At 45.7% G+C, this 17,448-nt stretch overlaps 1 protein-coding gene across 7 annotated transcripts in view; it reads left to right on the top strand.

The window, feature by feature from the left end:
- The window catches only part of LOC119167687 (G patch domain-containing protein 2), a 341,817-nt gene that overhangs the window by 182,338 nt on the left and 142,031 nt on the right, over nt 1-17,448 (top strand). The window lies entirely within an intron of this gene.

Below are 17,448 nucleotides of genomic sequence, written 5' to 3'. Positions count from 1 at the left end.
AATAAGCAGTTACCAAATGCCTGGGTTGAGTCTGCTTAGCTAAACAGCAGCTTGCAGGGGTGCAACAGCTTAAACAGTTACCAAATGCCTGGGTTGAGTCTGCTTAGCTAAACAGCAGCTTGCAGGGGTGCAACAGCTTGCATCAATTTGATACAGTTTCTTATTGTTGCGCAGAGCTGCGCTAAAACCATGAAATTTGCTGAAATTGAGCCGCACTGCGCCAAAAATCCTCACCGGCCTCAAAATTTTCTCAGTTGCACTATTGTCAATGAGAAAGGGAGACCAAATGGGCCACTTGCATTTCGCGTCACCTATCAAACCAAGTGTGCAGACCGTATACCTCTAAACCATGTTGTAAGCTATATACTTGTAAGGTGAGGACACTCGTGAGACGTGATCGACCAGATAAAGTATGAGATAAAGAAACAACACCATGCGCTCATCGATCTGCTGACCACAACAGATATTGTCGGCTGGACGACAGAACTTTACACCAAAGGAAAATGCGTTGCCGTAGCCATTAACGCTTCACGGTAAATATGAATTTGTGATCCAGGACCAGCTACAAGTGATCAGGCAAGCCAAAGATGCTGCTAGGGCCTAAAGACATTTAGCTGTCATCTAGGGGAGAGGATATAATCCCTCTGAAACTTGCCGTTTCGAATAAAGTTGTTTCTCTCTCCGTGTCGTGAAACGCGGTTACGGCATGTTAAGAACGTATGCTGGGTTTTCCTTGCATGAACAAGGTTGACGTGCTGCTAACTCCATTGTTGCCAGCCACCACGTTGGTTGCCATAGCAATGACACATTAACCATTTTTCTGTCTTAAAGCCGTGTCGACCCGGTGATAGATAGGTGCCTGGTGCGACTGCTGGGCCAACGGGCGCAGCCGTTCTTACTTTATCTCGTTGAACACGCTTTGCAAGCAAACTGGAAAGTTCCACCTTAAACCTAACCACACCGGGAGAGGAAAAAAGAGAGTAGTGGCTGGTACGGTGGTTCGTAATTGCTTGGCTGCCCAATGCGCGCAGACCGCTGCCTAAGCCACTTTTGCCGCAGTACACAGGGATACTAAAGAAAAGTATAGTATGAATTGGGATGGGCTGTTACCATTAGTCACGGTACACAGCACATTGTGTTCAATTCATGCGTGTACGCGCTGCATAGTTTCGAGTACTAGTATGATCGCTGACATCTAAAAAACTTACTCGCAGTCATCTGGAGCAGCGAATGACATTTGTGCAGCCCTAAAGAAAAAAATCACAGCGTATCCACGGAGTGAATGATGATGAGTGGGGCGAAGTGCTGGAGGGTTTCAACATTAAACCGTGAACCATCCACGAATATCACTCACTACATCATCAAACACGTGACAAACACTGTATATATTTGTACAAGAAACCTTATTATTGGTAAGAGGTAGCTATGTGTCGCTTCCATTCTCCCTTCATTATAGCGGCATTATTATGGTCGGTGAAGTGGTGGATCAGTGATGGGGCGTAATGGGATGTTTGCAAGGACAAAGTAATGGGCACTTTGCATAAGTGGAACTATAGGCAGTCACGTATAAACAAGGGATGGACAAAGTGGGATAATCTAGGGTTTTTCAATGTGCACCTGGATACAAGTATAGAACCATCTTGCATTTCATATTGGCTACTTTTCAACAGTATTTGCTTTATGGGTGCTAAGTGGTGCATTGGTGATGGGGCGTAGTGGGATGTTTGCAGGGACGAAGTAGTGGATAGTTTGCAAAGGTAGCTGTCACGTACAAACGAGGGATGGACACAGGGGGACAATCTAGCGTTCTTTAACGTGCACCTGGATACAAGTACACGACCATCTTGCATTTCATATTGGCTACCTCTCAACAGTATTTGCTTTATGGTTGCTAAAGTGGTGGATTGGTGATGGGGCATAGTGGGATATTTGGAAGGACCAAGTAGTAAGCAGTTTGCAAAAGTGGAACTATAAGCGGTCACATACAAACAAGGCGTAGACACAGTGGGACAATCTAGGGTTCTTTAACGGGCACCTGGATACAAGTACACGACCATCTTGTATTTCATATTGGCTACTTCTCAACAGTATTTGCTTTATGGTCACGTGGTATTTTTTGTGTTTCGCAGGCATTTGTAGTTAGCAGAAAAACACTCATAATTAACTGATATAAAGTTCGAAGCTGTCTAATCGGACATACTGCAGACTGATCTACAACTTCCACATTGAAATTTCTTATCTTTGTTTCTTCAAAAGGTAGTTAATTAAACAGATCTAATTGAACAATACTTGCGAATACAAAAAATAGTCAAACTCCAGGCAACGGTCAGGAACATGCATTTGGTCACATCCCAATTGCGTCATTCGGCATATTTTTATGGCTAAAGATAGCTGGGACACCCTGTATATAATGCACAGTGATAGTTTACTGGGCTTAGCGGAATAGCGGGGTTACGGAATAGCGAGATCGAAGTGTGTATGCTCAGTAACATACGTGACCTGTACGGTTCAATGTATGCACACTATTTTCATCGTGTTAGTGTGGTGTTCGTAGTGTACCTAAAACATGGCAGTGCTTTCAGGCGCCTGCTTCGAACTGATTTTAGCGTACTTGTTGAAAGATTAACTTCGTTCGCAGCAAACGACAGTTTAGAATGGCTTCGCTTGTCTTCAGTAAGCTTAGATTACCAAGTATTTTGGATAAATAAGCATAGTGTTGAGATAGCTTCTCATTTCGAACTTCTCTAGGCCGAATTTGAAGATTGTTGCAAAGAAATTGGCAACATGAATGTTTTCGCATTTTATTTATTTATTTATTTATTTTTTCAATTATACTCCTAACCCTCTCTTGAGGGTTGTTACAGAAAGGGCACAATGGATAACTCCAAGCACAAACATATAACAATGGCCAACTAACAAGCAAAATTATAGTTGACATAATACCTGTATAAAAATACCAAAAAATTATTTAATCATTTGTTTCCGCAGCTTCGTCTGGTAAACTATTCCACAAGTTAACGGCATCAGAAAAAAAAAAGAAAACCAATACAAATCTGTGCGGGTTCGTATTGGTTGCACAGTGAGATGATGAGCTGTTCGCAGAAGTTGTTTGTCAACCTGTTTCATATATATATATATCCTTAGTAATTTTTACTTTTCCATGAAATATCTGAAAAAATACTTTCAAACGACATTTCTGTCTTTTTACTTTCCCAAGAGTTCTAACTTGCACTCCTTCAACATGTTCGTTACTGAGTCTGTTTGCCTGTACTTTGAACAAATAAAGCATACAGAAATTCTCTTAATACGCACCAATTTTTTTCTTGGGAACTTTCTAATACGCACCAATTTTTTTCTTGGGAACTTTCTGATGCGGGCTCCAAACTGCACTAGCATATTTTAAAATAGGACGTATATAGATTTTATATGCCAATAGTTTAACCCCTCTCGTTGCTTTCAGTATTTTTTTTTCCTCAAAAAACATCATTTTTGAAATGCCGACGAACAGTTGTCTAGGTGTTGAGTCCAGCCTAAATGGTCTGTAATTATTACACCCAAGTATCTAAAGCTAGTCGCCCTATTGAGAAGTCGGTCCTCAATCTCATATTCAAACAAAAGTGGAATTTTCTTTTTTGTAATGTGTGTATAATTGGACTTCTTGTAATTAATATTCATCTCTCATTTTCTGCACCACTCACCCAGCGATTGAAGACAGCGGTCGATTTTAACTTGGTGGTCTGTACATGTAACTTGGCAATAAATGAGATAGTCGTCAGCAAAAAGATTAATTTTTACCAGTGATTCAATAACTGGAGCTATGTCATTTACATGTATCAGGAACAAGAGAAGCCCTAGCATGGATCCCTGTGGCACTCCTGAATAAACTTCTAAATTGTTCAATACATCATTTTTAATGTTCACAGCTTATTGACGTTGTGATAAGTATCCACGAATCCATTCAAGCAACTGCGTACCGATTCCTACGCTATGAAGTTTATAAAGAGGGTCATTGTAAGATACTTTATCGAACGCCTTTGCGAAATTTATACATATGACATCAATTTGTTGACATGCATTTAGAGAAGTAGTGAAGTCATGAATTGTTTCAACAAGTTGCATAACAGTAGAAAGACCAGATCTGAACTTATGCTGGAAGGGCATAATATATTATTGTCCTCTAGAAACTCCCTTACATGCTTCCATATTATGTGCTCTATCACTTTACAGCACACAGATGTCAGATACAGGTCTATAGTTGTTGACTAACAATCGGTTACCACTTTTAAATATTGGAACTACTATGGCACTGTGCCAGTCTTGGGGTAACGAGTAACATTTTAAAGACTTTTAAAACAGTAAAGTGAGGTAATAGGACAACCTTCTGCATACCGTCGCAAAAAAGTAGTCTGTATACCGTCAGGTCCGATAGTTTTTTTTGAGTCTAACAGTAATAGTGTGTTAAATATTCCTTCACGGTTTATGCAGATTTTATTCTCTGTGCGTGCCAGCGGAGAAGGTAACAGACACTCTTGGGTATCGTCTTCTGTTTTTATGAACACTGACTGGAAATAGTGATTGAACCTGTTCACAATTTCACCCTCCTCTTGTATGATTTCTGTTCCATCTAATATCTGCTCAATTCTCTCACCCTTATTCTGGAAAAAAATCTAAAATTTTTGCAGAAAATTTTGCAGAAAGTTGGTGAGCGTTTTATTGAATAAAGTTTCTTTAGCTTGTCTTGGCTATGTTTTTGGGTTTCTTTTAATTATCAAAATTTCAGTGGCCACTGCCTTTCTTTTTCGCTGTCTTTTTATCTTGTGTTTCACATGAATGATGCTTTTGTTTATCCATGGGCTGTGTTGTTTTGTTCCTTTTTCCGCGTGGGTATAAATTTTTTGATACAGTGCTGTACTATTTCTTTATAACCTTTCCAAAAAGTTAGGACTGATTCCTTCTCTGATGCGATCTGAAAAGAATCAAGCGAGAGTTCCAAATAATCAAGGATAGCTGCATCATCTGCGTGGCTATAATCTTTAACATAAACATACTCATAGAGTACTGTTCGGACACTGGGGCCACACGTCACATTCATAGAAATCAATGTGTGGTCAGATATGCCATCTTCAACTGTTATATCATAATCATACACTTTACTAGAGACGAAAACCAAGTCCAAGAATGACTGCGACTTAAGGGTAACTCTCGTATAGTCCTTCACAATTTCACTCAGGTTATGGCAAAGCATGAAGTCAAGTAACGTGTCAGCACGAGACGTATCGTGCGAAGTTTTTGCCAATGAATGTGAGGCAGGTTGAAGTCGCCAGCCATTATTAGCCTTGTATTTTCATTTACATTAGAGCACAAAAACACATTCAATTCTTCCAAGAACTCGGGTGGAGTGTAGGGCGGTTTGTACACTGCTCCAATTACATGCGCTGCATTAGCATAATTAATGTACACCAGACCATTTCTGATAAGGTACAATTTATCTTTGTTGCCACTATTCCATTTTTAATCAGCAGTGTAACACCACATCCTCGGCAATCTCTGTCCCACCTGAAGATCCTATAACCAAGAGGAACAATGCAGCTGTCTCGGATAGTATTATTTAACCATGTTTCAGTTATTTTAACTACATGTGGGCTATATGAAAGTAACAAATGTTTGAGCTCTGCTACTTTGTTAACTATGCTCCTTGCGTTTAGTGAAAGCAGTCTGAGCTACGATTGCGACGGTAGAACTCGCATCCCACGCTTTCTGACTGATGATCCCCCTGCCTCTGAAATGCTCACGGCAGAGTTATTGGGATTATCTATGTGCGGCATGCTATATTGTCTTTTTTTACATGGGCAGCGGATGTTCTTTCTGTCATCCCATTCATTGACGTTATCATTTACTTTAAGCTTATCGTATATCAGCTCTACTTTCCCTCCGTTAGCTCTTTCTGATTGATATGTGGGGTTTAACGTCCCAAAACCGCCATATCATTTTGAGAGACGCCGTAGTGGAGGGCTTCGGAAATTTCGACCACCTGGGGTTCTTTAACGTGCACCCATATCTGAGCTTACGGGCCTACAACATTTACGCCTCCATCAGAAATGCAGCCGCCATTAGCTCTTTCTGTTTCACTACTTTGCTATTGCATCTTTCTGCGCATGACTGTTTCTTTAGTGTAATCATGACTGATTCTAATAGAGCTACCCTTCAGTGTACTAGGGCTTCCAAGTATGCTTTCCTTTTATCTGTAATAAAAAAAAAACTCATGATCACCAGCCTTGCAGTATTTGGTCTTTGTCTACCCAAGTGGCATATTCGATCTACCGATTTTGCAGTGATGCCCGGAGTTTAGTGAAACAGGTCTTCAAGAACGGCTTTCTTCAAATCTGATACAGTTTCATTAGGTGTCTCCGGAACGCCGAAGACCAACAAATTATTTCGCCTGCTCCTGTTCTCGTATTCAGTCAATTTGCCTGGTTGCTGGCGAACAAGTGTTTCCAGGCTACTGATTTGTTTGCTCATTTCTTTGATGACCTCAAGGCAACCAGCCAGTTTGTCGCTTTTAGCAGTCAAATCTGAAATGTCCTGCCGCGTAGCATCTATCTTAGCATTGGATGCCGCCTGATTTTCTAAGATTTCTTCTAGCATTTGTGCTGTGCTTGGTCCAGGATTTTCTTAGATATCACCCGACGTCAAGAGCATCAAGACCATAGACCAACAATCAATAATACTAGCAACACAAGTAGCCGTGCACGGCAGTACTAACGAAAATCGGTAGTCAGTTCTAAGGCATGCGGTATTGTAATGATAACGAACCTGCAAAAACAGTATTGCAGGTTTAGGCATGTTGTCCTTAGGCTTTTCACCGTGCCCTGTGAAGGTGTCTCTGTTGCGTTTATCCTTTTGTAGCTTGTCCACCAATGACACCACTCCCCTCGACAGGTGATCCACCCATGTTGTGTGTATGGTTCCGCCGCCCTGATGGCCCATGAAGGGAAGCAGAGCATCGGTAGTGACTATCAAAGTTGAATTGGCAAAAATCCATGGCAAGATCTGCAAAAACAGTATCACAGGTTTAGGCATGCTGTCTGTAGGCCTTTTGCCGTGCCCTGTGAAGGTGGTTCTGTTGCGTTCATCCTTTTGTAGGTTGTCCACCGATGACGTCACTCCCCTCGACAGGTGATCCACCCATGTTGTGCGTATGGTTCTGCTGCCCTAATGGCCCACGAAGCGAAGCAGAGCATTGGCACTTACTATCGAAGTTGAATTGGTAAAATCCACGGCAAGATCTGCAAAACAGTATCACTGGTTTAGGCATGTTGTCCGTACGCGTTTCGCCGTACCCTGTGTACCAGCGTTTTGTGTGTGGTTCATATTTATTTGCTTTTATTTTGACTCAAATAAACTTGTAATATTGCTTCGCGCAGTAACACAGGCAGACATCCACAATTTTTTTTCCTTTTCACTGTTCTTCAACATATTGATACATAACAGCCGCTAAACATGGCTGCATGAAAGAGGAGGACGAAGTGAGTTTTCGTTTGATGCTGGTCTGGCGCCATCTTGCTCGTCAAGTTCTGTGCGCTGTAAATAGATCATTAAACAAGTTACTCGTAACAATATTAACCCTCTGATAGGTGGCGGCACCATCACAGCTGGCGCACGTAAATCATGTAAACACTATCCTGCTAAACTATACGACGCTGTCTGCAATGAAAGTTTGCTGCACGGTACGCTATTCCCTTAAAGAGGTCACGGCACCCAATTTTCAACCATGATCTGTGTTGTGTGAATAGATTCTTGTACGTTCACAGACAAGCTGGCAATATTTCAGCAAATTTGGTCAAGACGTTAATTTATAATGGAATGCTTTTATAAACAAGCGAGCGACCTGACAGTCGGGCAACACTGGCACAATCGCTAGCCCTGACGTCACCAATCACTTAGCTGGGCGAGCTCCTGCACGGTCTGCATGCTGGAGAACAATCATGTTCCGTGGTCGGCTACGCTTGCAATCGAACTTTTTCTGCACTGTTTACCTTGCCGCTCGAACTAAACGGTTTGCAGAGGTAAAAAAAATGCCACCGCGCCACCGGTGTAGCGCCGGTACTTGTAGCAAGCAATTTCAGGGGTCAAAAAGTGTCCTGTGTATGTGCTACGCATATGCCATTTGCCACTACTGATAAATATTTGTTGAAACTCCTCACAGGCAGTGCCATGGTTGAGCGTCACATTTGCTATTATCTTTTACCGGAACTGAATGCAATCAGCAGAATTCAAGCAAAGATTTGGCGAAAATATATATTGTGAGTAACCCTAGCGCCGCTCTGACACGCCGTTCGCTTCGGCTTATGTTTACATATACCGCATGCTACAACCGATAGAAAAACAATGGTAGCAATGTGCAGCATTGCTATGAGCACTCATTTATTATCTTCAGCACCGAAAGTCCTGCACGCATGTATGCTAGCCAACAAAAATCTGCACGTTTGGCCAATTCCACTTGCTCGAAAATGCAGCGACGACGGAACCTCGTATTCCAAGTTTACTTTTCAAGCTGACACGCTTGAAATAAAGCTACTTATCATTGTGGAAAGCAGTCTGCCACAACGGGAAAGTTGTTGGAATCTTGGTACACACCGTCTTCGACACTCTCTTCATCGCTTTATCTGGTGGCAATGGAGTCGAAGTAAAATGCACAATGTACACGATGTCGTCACTGCATATAGTGATGATACCGGTAACACACTGCAACACTTGCAACCCACTGACATGTGCTGATCACGCGGCAAGCGATACTCTCAACACTGACTGCTTGGGGAAGGTGCTGTTTGGTAGCAGACGACACTGCTCCTTCGGCTGGTTACGTCACCCACACCATGACAAAATGGCGGTCACCGGCGGTGGCCGAGGTTTACAGCTGATGACTTCTACGGCTTATTTTGGACTGAAATAATCTCTTACAGTCCAGTTATCACAAGTGTACAAGCATATTCGACCCTCTACCTTCAATTTTTGCCGAAAACTGTCAATTGTCGGGTGACCATGTCATGAAACCTTTAACCCCAGCTAACATCCCAACGGTAAACTATAACTGTCTTTAGCTTAAAGGTGTGGATCATGCCCAAACCAAGCCGTTATATCTGTTGACCACCCGGCAACCAACTTGCCGCTTCGGGTGTCCCAGTATTCAGCTGTGGAAATGGTGAAGGCTACATGTATGCAAAGCTTTCTACGAGGCTAACTTTGTCGATGTCGGACCCAGTGCCGAGCCTGAAGCTTCCGAACAAAACCATTTTGGCGGCGATTTGTGGCAGAGCATCGTCGACTCCGACATGGGAGGGCGTGCAGGACATCTGTTGCGATGATTTCATTATGGTCGGTAATGATGCCGATACTGCTGAACTGTGCACAGATGAGGGCATTGTGAATGAAGTGCGCGGCAAGAGCGAGTTGGAGTAATGGGATGGCAAGAATGACGAAAATTTTGAGCCAGTGCTCCCAAGTGTGCTTGTAGCAGTTGATTACATGCTACATGTACATGCAGCTGGTACGTGGCATAGGCCTAAGTGAAGAGCACGCTGCCACTTTAAATAAACACGAGACCATCTCTATCTCTTCTATTCTTCTAAACACGTGCATCATGGACTTTTTGGGGTAAAAAATGTGTTTTGACTGGTAATTTTCTTTAATGCTGTGTTTCATTCACAGTTAAACCTGTTTAAAACGAACCTCCCAATAACAAATTCCTTGATATAACCAAGTTTTTTTATTCTCCGTCGTTGCTCCATAGGAGCACATGTATTTGTGACCCTATGTAACAAAGGGAGACAACCTTGATATAATGAATTTTCCCCACGGACAACCTTGGAATATTGCCCCGGATTCAGGTATGAGCATGCATCTTCCATGGGTGCCCCGCCGCCGACGAAGTGCGAAGAGGTGGCGGCTCGCACGCCGCAGCAGGCGAAAAAAGCGAGCGCTCGTGATTGTGCACGCGTGAGTACGAGGCAGGCAGGCAAGCCTGCGCCCCACGAGGTGGTGTTGCCCCATGCTTGTTCCTGCGAACGCATGCACGTCCAAAGAAGGAAAAAAACTACTTCTGCCTTGGCAGTGCGGCGCTTTTAGTTAGCGTCACATATGTGGAACTGTGCTGCGCATGAAGAGCGCTTTACAGAATACCGGCAGTTTTCAATGATATCTGTTTGTGTGTCGTTCGCTCTTTGTTTTCGACGCCGCGCATGCGTGCATTTTTCACTGTACGCGCATGCTGCGGCCCCGACGATGTTAAGCTTTACTTTTTTTCTTTGCTTTTAATTTTTTTTAATGTGGACAACCGTGTCATCACCATCGTGGGGATGTCAGATTAGGCACCGATGGAAACTCTGCGAGACCATGGTGATGACGAATCTTTGGGGATCGACAGGTCGACTCGTCACGCACTTCTGTCTTGTGCCGCGCCGACAGTTCGCAGGCTCATGGCTTTGGCGATTAGCTAATTAGTTCTGACAACAACACCACGGCACATTGAACGCAATGCAACGAATGCTATGGCAAAAATTTGTAATGTTATACGAAGTAAGGCTGGCAGCCCACTCTTTTGGATCCGATATCGCAGAACTCCTAAAACGCTGGTGTCAGCAAGAATGGCCACTCCAGGGAGAAGCGCTCTTTCCACACAGTCCCTTCACGTTGAAAGCGCACTAATACGTACCAAAATAGCAAGCGTGCCAGTGATCGCGACCGTCATTAAAAGCAAAGTTCACTGCTGCTAACCTCTCCCCCCTTCCCCGCGTTTTCATGCTCGTTCAAGACGAGTGGTCTACTTTCTGTTTGAGCATTCGTTGGCAGTTTTAACATGCGGGAGATGTTATCTTATGCGCCTTCTAGATAATAGAGATGGGCCGACTCTTTTGATCTCTGCTTCAGCAGTGCTTGCCACTTTTACCTGTTTTGTGAGTTGCTATGCGACGGGGCATATTATCAATTTGGACTTCTTACGGAACATGGCAGCGGCGGCAAAAGCCTGCCGAGAGTATCCATATAATTGCTATTGCAATATAAAGGCAGTTTTTTACCTCTAAGTAAGAGTTTTGGGCTAGCTCTGCATTATGTCTCTCTTTTTTTTTCTTTTGTTTAATTTGTGCGATTACTTTCAAAATTTTTGCAGCAAACGTGATATAACGAAATCCTCTTTATAATGAATTTTTCTGGGAATTTATCCATTTCATTATATCCAGGTTTAACTGGAGCTTCGGGATATAGTAAATGCATGCTGCATCACATTCATGTTCATTATAAGCGGGCTTGACTGTATACCATTTCAAGTGCGATTTGCGTCATGTCATTGCACTAGGTGGTGCTTTTCTCTTTTCTTTATGGGCGAAGCTCCTTAAAGCGGCACCCGTTCGTCCCTCATCGTAGTACATAACATGTCTTACGCTTTGACCTGCAAGGTGGTGCCAATGGGAGATTTCTTCTGTGTGTTGTTAAACAATAGAAAATTCGCTGCGTGCGCGTTAACTAAAAGCCGAATTCTCTTGTCTTTCATTCCCCATTAGCAGCCATTGGCATGTGCTTTGAGCACTATCTGCAAAAAAGGGTTGCTACGTTATACTCGCTGGGCGTAACCTCCTTGGTTTTAGAAAGGTTTAGCGAGCGTTGGGCCGCATTGTCATGAATACTGTGAACTAGTACAGTCGAGCCCAGATATAACGGCCCCACTTAAAACTAACTTTCGCTTAAAACGAACAATATCCGCGTGACCCTCAAAATATACATTGGTTCAATGGCACAAAATCGCACTTACAACGAACGTCTCCGAGCGCCGCTGATCGGTTACAGCTAACAGAGTCAGCGTTCTGCTTACTTCCCCAGAAACTGATTTCGACCACCGATCAGGCATCGGCGAGGGGCCCATACATTCTTATTGTTAAACGCCGATTCGGCCTCCGCGCCCCTCTAGTTGCTGCTCTCCCCGACCGCTTTTTGTTACGCACCCCTCCGTCCTTTGTCCCCCCGCTACTCTGAGCACCCCGCATCGCCAGACGAGGCCCGTGTTTTCACACTGCCACCGATCTTCCGAAGACTGGTTCGCCACGTACCCTGTTTTTGATCGCTGGTACTGTCGTTGGCGTCACCAGCCTGGAGTGACCAGAGCATTTGCCAACATCGTCGGCACCAACTGTATCCGATAATTTGCGTCTAGTGCACGCGCGCGTACGCTACCCCACCGACTCTGATAATTAGCGATTCGTTTCGTGTTTAGGACTTATTCTCGCTCACTTTGCACTCGACTCAGCATGCCTTCCACACGCGTGCGGAAGCGCAAAAACGGCTGTTAATTTGCGCGGAATGAATTGCAAAATATCAAAGTTCTTGAGGCCACACAAACTTGCCGGCGCAACAAAATGATATTTTGATCACGGCCGTCGATTCTTCGAACGCCGCCGCGCGCATCAAACGAGGTGGCCATGCTTTGACTTTGGCGCACGCTGGCACTCTTTCTACGTGCGAGTTTTGCGGACCTTTCGAGCAAGCTACCCAACCTGCCTCCTTCCCGTGTGTTTTGGTTTTCAAGGTCGCCCTCCAGCACCATCCTTCCCTCTCTTTATCGCACGGAGGAAGGAATCTTACATTCCTCCATACTTTATCGCAACTCCTTGCCCTTCTCTCGCAAGTCTGCTCTCCTCTCTTGATCACAACCCCTTCGCCCATCTCCACCGCTCCGCGACGCCTGCCACGCTGGCTCGAAGGGTTCCTAGTAGTACATCAACAGGCCCAGATGGCATTCCAATTATGCTGATAAAGACATTAGGTCCGAAGTCTAAGCAGGCTCTGAGAAAGGCAGTGAGCAAAATAATAATCAATTTCAAAGTTCCCGATGGATAGAAACTTAGCAGGATAAGCATGATCTACAAAGGAAAGGGGGCAAAGCTGACATAAACAACTACAGGCTGGCGATGCAGATTATAAAGGAAAGACTGCAGGCATATATAGAGGATAAGGGGGTGCTGGGGGAACTGCAGAATGGGTTTCAGAAACACAGGGGGTTAGAAGACAATCTGTTCTCACTGACGCAATGCATAGAAATAGCAGAAAAGGAACACAGGCCTGTGTGGCTAGCATTTTTGGATATCAAGGGAGCGTACAATAGCGTGTTTCAAGAGGAATTGTGGGGAATACTGGACACACTAGGCGTGGAAGATGTAGTCACTAATCTTTTAATGTATACATTTAAAGGTAAGAAGGTAGTTATAAAGTGGGAAAAACAGGTATCCGAGCCTGCAGAGGTAAAACGGGGGCTTAGGCAGGAGTGTCCCCTGTCACCCTTATAATTCATGATGTACCTACAAGGATTAGAGGCCAAATTAGAGGGAAGTGGACTGGGCTTGAACCTCTCTTTTGTCAAACAAGGAAAACTCATTGAACAGGCACTACCAGCATTGATGTTCGCAGATGATATTGTCATGTGATCACAGAACGACCACAACGTCTGTTCACAGGAGCAGCACTGGACGTCGAGCCGAACCGAACGTTAGAGCACGAGCACACACCAACCGTTCTCTTCTTCTTTCACACCATGGCACATACTCGCATTGGCATGGCTAAACCTCGTTTCATGCCTGTGGCATTACCCCCCCTTCGAAAAAAAAAGTACCACCCCGATGACCAATGCCGATTAAAAGTTAAAGTAGTCGCGTACACGCACAAAGACGTGTGAAGAAGCAGTGTCAGGTGGCTCGGGGGTAGTGTGGCTTCATCCGTGACACATGAACAATGTCGGGCTGCTGGGAACATCGAGATCGCTGAGCTGTCTCTTCAAGCAGAATTTCGTAGTTGACATCTGTGAGGCGCCGTAGTACTCTATAGGGACCGAAGTAGCGGTGAAGTAACTTTTCCGAGTGGCCCCTTTTGCGAACGGGGATCCACAGCCAGACCAGATCACCGGGTTGGTAAATGACATGGCGATGACGGGAGTTGTACCTCTGCGAGTCGATTCGTTGTTGTTTTCGGATCCGCTTGAGTGCAAGCTGGCGGGCCGAGTCGGCGAGCCGGAGAAAGTCGTTCGCATCAGTAGTAATATCGGTCGTGTCAGGCAACAGCATGGCATCAAGCATCGTAATTGCTTCTCGGCCGTGAAGCAACCGGAATGGAGTGAAACCCGTAGTCTCTTGAACCGCAGTGTTGTAAGCGAACGTTACGTATGGCAAAATTGCATCCCAGTTCTTGTGATTACGGTCGACGTACATAGATAGCATGTCAGCGAGCGTCTTGTTTAGTCTCTCCGTCAGACCGTTGGTTTGTGGATGGCATGCGGTTGTTTTGCGATGAGCTTTTCCACTAAGTCTCGTGACGTCTTGCATCAATTGGGCTGTAAAGGCTGTTCCACGGTCAGTGATAAGAACTGTTGGCGCTCCATGGCGGAGGACGATGTTGTTGATAAAAAAATACGCAACCTCATTGGCGGTGCCTCGTTGTAGGGCTTTCGTTTCGCAGTACCTCGTTAAATAGTCAGTAGCGACTACGATCCAGCGGTTGCCATCATGTGACTTCGGGAAGGGCCCAAGCAAGTCCATGCCGATTCGTTCAAACGGTTGTGACGGGGGTGCAACAGGCTGTAATAAACCAGCAGGGCGCACAGGTGGGGCTTTACGGCGCTGGCAATGATTGCATGTTTTAACGTAATGCTTGACATCCTGGGTGAGCTTTGGCCAGTAGTAGCGAGTCCGAATCCGGGCAAGGGTACGTGCGAATCCTAGGTGGCCGGAGGAAGGCTCGTCGTGGCAGGCAGATAAAATGTCAGCACGTAGCCCTGGTGGAACGACGAGAAGGTACTCAGTCGCATAAGGTTCGAAGTTCTTTTTGTAGACGATGTCGTTGCGGAGACAAAATGACCCTGAACGTGCAAATGCCGATGGTGGACTCGAGCTGTGACCTTGAAGGTATTTGATAAGTTGCCGGATCTCTGAATCATTCCACTGTTGTTGGGCCAAGTGAGATTCACTGACTGCACAAAGAAAATGGCCATCGGTATCATCGTCACTCGATGTCGTCGCGAGGGGTGCGCGCGAAAGGCAATCAGCATCAGCGTGCCTGCGGCCCGACTTGTAGACGACTGTAACCTCAAATTCTTGAAGACGTAAGCTCCACCTCGCGAGGCGCCCTGAAGGGTCCTTGAGATTGGCCAGCCAACAGAGGGCATGATGGTCCGTAACTACTCTGAATGGACGGCCATACAGATACGGTCGGAACTTTGTTATCGCCCAAATAACAGCAAGACATTCCTTCTCCGTGGTCGAGTAGTTAGTTTCCGCAGATGTCAAAATGCGGCTAGCATAAGCGATGGGACGTTCAGCACCGTCTTGCCACTGGACGAGTACTGCACCAAGACCGATGTTGCTTGCGTCAGTGTGAAGTTCGGTGGTGGCATCTTCATCAAAGTGCCCTAGTAAGGGTTCACTCTGAAGGCACTGCTGAAGCTGGGAAAAAGCGGCTCTCTGCTCTGGACCCCACACAAAAGGAGTATCCTCCTTCGTTAAACGGGTAAGGGGTTCAGCGATGTTGGCAAAGCTCTGGACAAAGCGCCTGTAGTAGGCGCAGAGACCCAAAAACCGGCGCAAATCCCGTTTGTTCGAAGGTGGAGGAAATGCAGCAACAGCCATGGTCTTTTCTGGGTCTGGTCTAATGCCATCGTGACTGATAAGGTGGCCGAGGAACTTTAGTTCTTCGTAGCCGAAATGACACTTCTCCGGTTTTAGAGATAGGCCTGCGGATCGAATAGCGACGAAGATGGACTGAAGTCATTGTAAATGTTGCTCAAATGTTTTGGAAAAAAACAACGACGTCGTCTAAATACACGAGGCAGGATTCCCACTTCAGACCGGACAGGACGGTGTCCATCATCCTTTGGAACGTTGCCGGTGCAGAGCACAATCCAAATGGTAACACTTTGAATTCGTAGAGGCCATCGGGAGTTATGAATGCTGTTTTTTCCCTGTCACGTTCATCGACCTTGATCTGCCAGTAGCCGCTGCGTAAATCCATTGAGGAAAAATATCGGGCATGTCGAAGTCGATCCAGTGAATCATCTATGCGTGGGAGAGGGTAGACGTCTCTCTTCGTCACTTTGTTGAGCTTCCGGTAATCGACGCAAAATCGAAGAGTGCCGTCTTTCTTTTTAACAAGTACGACGGGTGACGCCCATGGACTGTTCGAGGGTTGGATGACGTCGTCGTCGAGCATCTGTTTCACTTGAAAACGTATTGCCTCTTGTTCTTTTTGCGACACGCGGTAGGCGTGCTGTCGTACAGGCCGTTCGGTAGGGTCCGTTATAATGCGGTGCTTCACGGTTGGGGTCTGTTTGATTTTGGAGGTGGACGCAAAGCAATCACTATACGTACGTAAAATCATGCGTATCTGCTGTTGCTGCGCACAGGATAGCTGGCAATTGACGTCAACCGTACTGGCTATATCAGTGTTACCTTCGGCAGCAGTGGCAATCGGAGCGATAGTGGAACATTCTGCGTCATCGATGGCTTCAAAGTTCGCGATTGCTGTTCGCTTTGCTAAGTGTTGGTACTGGCCGCCGAAATTCGTGATCAGAAGCTGAGTCCTCCGATGTTTCAGTTTGACGATAGCACACGCGACACAAATATGCCGAGCCAAGAGCACCGAGAGGTTAGTTTCCGCGATGCCACTACTCTTGTTGTCACAGTCGCTCTCCACCGTTACCAACATACTGGCTCGCGGCGGCAGTGCGATGGTGTCGTCAGCAATTCGAAGTGTTGTGGTCGGCGCTACTGCATTCTTTCGTAGGGCTGTATGGTCGTTAGATAACGTTATGAGCAGGTCGCGAAGGTTAATAATGGCTCCATGCTCGCGGAGAAAATCCATTCCGAGAATCAGGTTTTGGGAGCATTCGCGCAATACAACGAAGGAAACAATGTACGTCGACTCACGAATTCGGAGGCGGGCAGTGCACATTCCTAGCGGTGTCAATAGGTGACCTCCCGCAGTCCGGAGGTTGGTTCCATGTCCCCAAGGTGTCGTTACCTTTCTTAGCTGTGCAGCGAGGTCAGCGCTTATAACAGAATAATCGGCACCCGTATCTACCAGAGCGGTCAGCGGGTGGTTGTCGACAAGAACAGAGATACGAGCAGAGACCTGTTTGTCGTCGATGGCACACGTCGGTGAAAGAATGTCGTCGGATGTCGGCAGGCAAATCGGGGGAGGGTCTTGTAACGGTCGATCAACAGCGGCCTCACCCCCAGAGGTCGCTGTTCTTAGTTTCCCCGGCGCGGGCTTGTGGATCTAGGTGATCTTCCTGCAAGGACGTCCACAAAGGTTGATTGTTGGCCAGGTGACGTGGAACGCCGTGGAGATGGTGAGCGGGATTGGCGACGCGGAAGGTTTGAGGATCGTTGGCTTGCCAAGTATTCGGCGATAGCA

Source organism: Rhipicephalus microplus, chromosome 6, assembly GCF_043290135.1.
Source record: "Rhipicephalus microplus isolate Deutch F79 chromosome 6, USDA_Rmic, whole genome shotgun sequence".
Lineage (NCBI taxonomy): Eukaryota > Metazoa > Arthropoda > Arachnida > Ixodida > Ixodidae > Rhipicephalus > Rhipicephalus microplus.
The sequence above is the reverse complement of the archived record's forward strand: the minus strand, read 5'-3'. Positions and strand labels throughout refer to the sequence as shown.